The sequence below is a fragment of the Anticarsia gemmatalis genome, unplaced genomic scaffold (genome assembly GCF_050436995.1).
Source record: "Anticarsia gemmatalis isolate Benzon Research Colony breed Stoneville strain unplaced genomic scaffold, ilAntGemm2 primary ctg00000049.1, whole genome shotgun sequence".
In the NCBI taxonomy this organism is placed as follows: Eukaryota; Metazoa; Arthropoda; class Insecta; order Lepidoptera; family Erebidae; genus Anticarsia; species Anticarsia gemmatalis.
In genome coordinates, this window is record NW_027466806.1 from 5,001 (window position 1) to 10,000 (window position 5,000).

The 5,000-nt window shown below is 50.4% G+C and overlaps 3 non-coding genes across 3 annotated transcripts in view; all 3 read left to right on the forward strand.

Annotated features, from left to right (window-relative positions):
• Window positions 1-1,722: 1,722 nt before the first annotated feature.
• LOC142986941 (small subunit ribosomal RNA) lies at window positions 1,723-3,624 on the forward strand. The gene has a single exon (XR_012960467.1). It is a non-coding gene; the product is annotated as a small subunit ribosomal RNA (ribosomal RNA).
• A 453-nt stretch (window positions 3,625-4,077) lies between these two features.
• LOC142986901 (5.8S ribosomal RNA) lies at window positions 4,078-4,234 on the forward strand. Its single transcript, XR_012960429.1, has one exon. It is a non-coding gene; the product is annotated as a 5.8S ribosomal RNA (ribosomal RNA).
• A 493-nt stretch (window positions 4,235-4,727) lies between these two features.
• Window positions 4,728-5,000, forward strand: part of LOC142986905 (large subunit ribosomal RNA) — a 3,926-nt gene continuing 3,653 nt past the window's right edge. The window contains exon 1 of the ribosomal RNA XR_012960433.1: window positions 4,728-5,000. This exon is cut by the window's right edge and continues 3,653 nt beyond it. This is a non-coding gene — a ribosomal RNA (large subunit ribosomal RNA).

A 5,000-nucleotide genomic window follows, 5' to 3' on the forward strand; every position in this document is an offset into this window, starting at 1 on the left:
TTTTGGGACTGTGGTACGAAGGGGAACGGCGACGGGGGAGGGGGAGGGGGGGGGGTGATAAGACCGGGGAGGGGGGGGGGTGCTCGCATGCACCCCCTCCTGCAATCAATATACGATCACACAATGACGCACCATAGCACTACCTCTACCCTCCCCCCTCCCCTCCCCTTAATCACCCACCGCCCCCTTGAACCCCTTTGCTCCCCCTCTCCCTCCCCGTCTACCCGCTATCACTGTAATAATACCCTGCCGATCCGACTACTGAAAAAACCCTCCTATATTCAGCAAATTAAGCCCCCCCCCCCCCCCCGCTCCCCCCTCCCCTCTTGGCCTGGGGGGGGGTGAGGGGTGAGGCGTCGGAGGTCTGGGTAATTGTGTCATCGACAGGACAAAAACAAAATCCTGCTCGTCGAACACACATATGTATATTATTATGTACACACACACGGCGAAACGCGCAAACCCGACGACACAGACTCTACGATTTGACATATGTGTACAGCGGTGCGATCGTCATTTGTTTCACGACAAACGACGATCGGCGGCGAGTGCGAGCGCGAGATAGAGCTGTTTCACAACATAGAGTCAGTCTCCGTCGTTTGTTGTCTCACTTCGGCGACTCGACTCTGTGTTGTTGACGGGCGGCGGGCGCGCATCATCACGAAAAACACATATATATGCACCCCGAAAGAAAACAAAAAAAAACGGTGTGCATATATATGTGTTATGTGTTATAATCGTCTACGAATTGGACTGTGTGCTAGTGTTGTCATGTGTGTTTCTACTCTACACAGCAACATATGTGCACACACGAAGTAGTTGTACGATTATCACGAGTAGAGAGTGATGTATGTGCTTGACCGCGGCGGAGTGTTTTCGACGCGACGAATAAAATCTTTGCTATAAGAAAACACTCTCTCGACTCTCGTTCGTGTACCGTCCGTGAGTGTGCATTCGTTCGTTCGTTCGTTCGTTCGTTCGTTCGTTCGTGCGCCGCCGCTGTGCAGGCTAGGGCGACAACGCGTTCTTATTCGTTGTCCGCTCTATCATAAATATTTATCATCACTCTCGTTTGTTCGATAATAGAGAGTACGAGAAAGAGACGACGCTAGACTTTGCTACCTATGTATATATGTAATAAAGTCGCGTCGTTACAGACAGACAGGACGACTCGACTATCGTCGTCGTCGTCGTCGTCGTCGTTCGTCGTCTCTCGTATTCTCTCGGATAAAACGAGAGAGATAGATGAATCTCTTTAACTGTGTGGGCCGACGGACCGTTGTGTATGCACGAGTCCGTATAGAATCGAAGCGGTCCCGAGAAAAATTATACTTACACCTCTATCTAGCGAGGCATTACTCTATAGACACCGGGCGGAATCGTGATTGTTTCACATCCGTATTGTGTTAAACGTTTTTTTAAATAAAATGTGAACGCGTCTCGGTACGAACGTTCCCAATTGGGGCCACGTCAGTGTGTCCTGAAAATGCAGGCGGGCAGCGGACGTTTGACGTGTTTGAGATACAACCGTTTCAAACGTTCGCCCGTCGGCGACCCCAAACTCTCTATGTGCGCACAACACTACATATAAATATTTATTTACATGTGCGTGTTGTGTGTACGTTTTACAGAGCTCGCCCGTAACGCGTCGGCGTGATCTAGGATCGTCGACGCGCGGGATCGACGGAGTGCGCGCTACGAGCGCGTGTTCTATTCGATAGCTCCCTGGTTGATCCTGCCAGTAGTTATATGCTTGTCTCAAAGATTAAGCCATGCATGTCTCAGTGCAAGCCGTATTAAGGCGATACCGCGAATGGCTCAATATATCAGTTTTGGTTCCTTAGATCTTACTCAGTTACTTGGATAACTGTGGTAATTCTAGAGCTAATACATGCAATCAGAACTCTGACCAGTGATGGGATGAGTGCTTTTATTAGATCAAAACCAATCGACGGAGGGCCCCGCGTCTGAAGTCGTTAATTTTGATGAATCTGGATAACTTTTGCCGATCGCATGGTCCAGTACCGGCGACGCATCTTTCAAATGTCTGCCTTATCAACTTTCGATGGTAGTTTCTGCGACTACCATGGTTGTCACGGGTAACGGGGAATCAGGGTTCGATTCCGGAGAGGGAGCCTGAGAAACGGCTACCACATCCAAGGAAGGCAGCAGGCGCGCAAATTACCCACTCCCGGCACGGGGAGGTAGTGACGAAAAATAACGATACGGGACTCTTACGAGGCCTCGTAATCGGAATGAGTACACTTTAAATATTTTAACGAGGAACAATTGGAGGGCAAGTCTGGTGCCAGCAGCCGCGGTAATTCCAGCTCCAATAGCGTATACTAAAATTGTTGCGGTTAAAAAGCTCGTAGTTGCATTTGTGCGCCGCGCTGTCGGTGCACCGCATCCGCGGTGATACTGACACGTCTGCGGAGCATATCGTCGGTGAGCCGGCGGTAATACGCCGGTTCAATATCAAAATCCTATCGCGGTGCTCTTCGGTGAGTGTCGAGGTGGGCCGACAATTTTACTTTGAACAAATTAGAGTGCTCAAAGCGGGCTCAAAATGCTGCTTGAATATTTCGTGCATGGAATAATAGAATATGATCTCGGTTCTATTTTGTTGGTTTTCAGAACTCCGAGGTAATGATTAATAGGGATAACTGGGGGCATTCGTATTGCGACGTTAGAGGTGAAATTCTTGGATCGTCGCAAGACGAACATCAGCGAAAGCATTTGCCAAAGGTGTTTTCATCAATCAAGAACGAAAGTTAGAGGTTCGAAGGCGATTAGATACCGCCCTAGTTCTAACCGTAAATATGTCATCTAGCGATCCGCCGACGTTACTACAATGGCTCGGCGGGCAGCTTCCGGGAAACCAAAGATTTTGGACTCCGGGGGGAGTATGGTTGCAAAGCTGAAACTTAAAGGAATTGACGGAAGGGCACCACCAGGAGTGGAGCCTGCGGCTTAATTTGACTCAACACGGGAAATCTCACCAGGCCCGGACACCGGAAGGATTGACAGATTAACAGCTCTTTCTTGATTCGGTGGGTGGTGGTGCATGGCCGTTCTTAGTTGGTGGAGCGATTTGTCTGGTTAATTCCGGTAACGAACGAGACTCTAGCCTGCTAAATAGGCGTCGTCATTTAGGTGTGCGTGGCTCCGTCACGCAACTCACTGGCGACGTATTAAAATTCTTCTTAGAGGGACCGGCGGCTTCGAGCCGCACGAGATTGAGCAATAACAGGTCTGTGATGCCCTTAGATGTCCTGGGCCGCACGCGCGCTACACTGAAGGAATCAGCATGTTCTCCCTGGCCTAGAGGCCCGGGCAACCCGCTGAAACTCCTTCGTGCTGGGGATTGGGGTTTGCAATTATCCCCCATAAACGAGGAATTCCTAGTAAGCGCGAGTCATAAGCTCGCGTTGATTACGTCCCTGCCCTTTGTACACACCGCCCGTCGCTACTACCGATTGAATGATTTAGTGAGGTCTTCGGACCGACACGCGGTGGCTTCACGGCCGTCGGCGTTGCTGGGAAGTTGACCAAACTTGATCATTTAGAGGAAGTAAAAGTCGTAACAAGGTTTCCGTAGGGGAACCTGCGGAAGGATCATTAACGTGTTGTCGTTGTTGTCGTCGCGCTGTTTTTGTTGTCGTTGTGCACACACAACACACACGATGAACGATGATGGACGATGATGGTGATGATAATATTTATATATCCTAAACACCCAAAACTCAAAAAAGAGACTCTGTTCGACGGTGGGTGGCGCATCTCGCGCCGCCACCCGACGAACGTATCTCGCGTCGCGCTCGTCGTAACTTCAACGTAGACTGGTATACAAATCCGCTACCACGAGTTGATACCTCGACGAGAGCGCTCGTCAATCGAACGCACATAACGAGAACACGCGAGAGCGTCATTGTTGCGGTAGGCGCGCTTGTATCGTGTGTCGTGTATCGTTATACCACAAACATAATATATGTATGTACATACATATGTAACATTTGTAACTTGTAACATTTAACACACACAATATTATCCATGCGGTAGTGGTGTAAAAACTATTACCCTGGACGGTGGATCACTTGGCTCGCGGGTCGATGAAGAACGCAGTTAACTGCGCGTCATAGTGTGAACTGCAGGACACATTTGAACATCGACATTTCGAACGCACATTGCGGTCCGTGGAGACACATCCAGGACCACTCCTGTCTGAGGGCCGGCTGTATAAAATACAAATGCCACATTGCGCCCTTACGGGGGCGCACATGACGGTTCATTGTGACGTCGACTAATAGTCCTCGTCCCAATGTCCGTTTAAATATCAACGATGAACCACACACGTGTCGATTGTGATGATGATCATGCGACGACGTTTACACAAACGTTGTCGAACGACCGGCGGTGTGCCGCCTGCGGACAGTGCATGATATGCGAAATATCTCATATCGCGCACATATACGCTAGCGGCGCGCTCGACTCTTCGAAATACTTTTGCCGCATGGCGGTGTATGTATAGAGAGGGTTGAGCGTGTGTGTACGCACGCACCGTGTTATGTGTCGTGAGTGATTTAATATCGTCGCGATCTTCGCGCAATACACACAGTAGGCGGACTCGACGTCCGAAGAGCGCATCGACGCCGTCGTCGTTCCTCCGGGACGGTTGCGTCGTCGTAACGCTGACGGATATCGCGTCTGCCTCATTTTTTTATCGTTGGCCTCAGATCAGGGAGGATCACCCGCCGAATTTAAGCATATTAGTAAGCGGAGGAAAAGAAACTAACTAGGATTTCCTTAGTAGCGGCGAGCGAACAGGAAAGAAGCCCAGCACTGAATCCCGCCGTTGTTCAGGCGGCGGGAGATGTGGTGTTCGGGAGGTTCCGCTTTCTCGTCGCGGTCGCTCCTGTCCAAGTTCGTCTTGAACGGGGCCGTTTTCCCGCAGAGGGTGCCAGGCCCGTAGCGACGGAGGACCGTGGCGAGAGGGACTC